General features: G+C 30.6%; 1 long non-coding RNA gene across 1 annotated transcript; it reads left to right on the top strand.

The window, feature by feature from the left end:
* Positions 1 to 528: 528 nt before the first annotated feature.
* LOC115885146 lies at positions 529 to 1,477 on the top strand. The gene is made up of 3 exons (XR_004050690.1): positions 529 to 1,005; positions 1,224 to 1,401; positions 1,460 to 1,477. It is a non-coding gene; the product is annotated as an uncharacterized LOC115885146 (long non-coding RNA).
* Positions 1,478 to 2,062: the final 585 nt, after the last annotated feature.

Raw genomic sequence — 2,062 nt, forward strand, 5'->3', positions numbered from 1 at the left:
TCTTACTCATTCTACATTCTACATCACCCGGCCGGATAGCTCTGGCAGCTGTGGCCATAAAACCAAAATACTACATTTTTTTCTCTGACTACTATATGGAGTGTAGAGGTAAGGAGAAATAACTCTTACGGGACTTTTATTGAAAAAGTGGTCACAAAATGGGAAGAATAAGGGTTCGCCAAATAACCACAGTGGCGCTAAAAACGCATGAATCTAAAAAATGAAAAATAACCATAGATAAGAGAATAAAAATAAACATAACCAAACATTACCCAAAAAAATTTTGTTTTTATTTTTCAGACAAGAGTTTTTGAATATAAAATAATTATTGTTTATCAATATTTTGTGCTTTATTTATTATTTAACAATGGTTAAAGTGTGTGTGGTGCGAAGTTGATTGAATAGCTGATGGAAAAATAAAGAGCAAAGGCAAAGCCTACTACTTACCTTTTTAATGATTTTAAAGTTTGACAGACATGCACAAATTGTTGGCATTTTTTTAAACAAGTAAAAGTAGGAAATACATAAAATTGTAGGTACTTTCAAGAAATATAGTTAACTGTAAGTGCTGTATTTTAATAATCTATCAAAAATCAAAATCATCAGGATAATATTAGGTATTGATTTTCGGACAAGAATTAGATTACAGTGATGGTCAAAAGCATTTAGATATTGCTTTGAAATCTACAGATAAGGTATGGCAGTTTCATTTTAAAGAACAATATGTTAAAGTTTGTGATAAAATTGTCATCAGAAATACTGTCCACTTCAGTATTTACATAGGAAAATATTGGAGGATGAAGCTTTACCTACTGCCTCAGGTTAATTTAAATTCTGAATTGCAACAACAGCAACAAGCAAGAAGGGCACCATTAAATGATTTTTATACACATAAGTATTATTATACACATAAATATTAACATTTTGTAGAGCAACAACACAATAAAAAACCAAAATATGAACACCAGCAACTAAAACAGGAACCATTAAATGAATATTATACACGTAAGTACAATTTTATCGAATAAAAAACGGCGTCAGCGATGCCTATGAAATGAAGATTGCTGTCATTTTATATGTAAAATGATATGGAGAATGTCATCGAGATGTTCATTTCCAAGCCCACTGGACGCCGTGTTTTTTCGATCATACAGTATTATTATACACATAAATAATAATATTATACACATAAACATCCCTTGATAAAGATCAACATTTTGTAGAGCAATAACAGCATCAAATAATGGAAATAATGGACCCTACTGCTCAAATCAAAAACAAAATTTCATCATTACCACTTTATTGGTTATATCAATAAAAGAAATTATTGAGTTTATGAGTCTAGATCCTACAAGCAAGCAGATCTATCACATAATTTAAAATGAAGATTTATCTATTATAGTATGTATAAACACTTTGCATCTTTTATTCAATGTTGTAATGAATTAACAAATTGCAGGTAATTTATTCTAATAATGAAAAAGAAACTTTGGATCAAAAAATATTTTCTTCTGATGAGGCTTATGAATATTAAAGTCTGTTGAAGTTTGGCCATTATGTGTTGGTATACAATTTATTTATGATGTTACAGTAGTTAAACCATCCGAATACAAAACATATTTAAAATCCACTATTCTTAATGAACCAACTTGAGAGGAAGCTAAGAGAAAGGTTCTATTGGGTGGACTACAAGAAAAAGGGACATATACATGAGGATCTGGAAGGGCTATAACATTATGTCTCAAGCCATGGGACAATAGGAAACGAAATTCAAAGGAAAATATTACAATACGTGGGATGCAAATTATAGTGCAAAGAATTGAGAAAAAGAATTATTAAAAGTAGTTATAGTTACGATAGTTAAACCATCCGACTACCAGATATATTTAAAATATACTATTCTGAATGAATAGCAACTACCAACTTAGGAGGAAGCTGCAAGAACGATTCTATTGGGTGAACTACAAGGAAGACATGAGCATCTGGAAGGGCTATAAAATTATATTATTATTTCACGTCCCAAGCCATGTTGCCATGTTGGAATAGCTGGGAGTGAAAAAGA

This window comes from Sitophilus oryzae, unplaced genomic scaffold (genome assembly GCF_002938485.1).
Source record: "Sitophilus oryzae breed Bouriz unplaced genomic scaffold, Soryzae_2.0 scaffold_375_pilon_pilon, whole genome shotgun sequence".
Classification (NCBI taxonomy): domain Eukaryota; kingdom Metazoa; phylum Arthropoda; class Insecta; order Coleoptera; family Curculionidae; genus Sitophilus; species Sitophilus oryzae.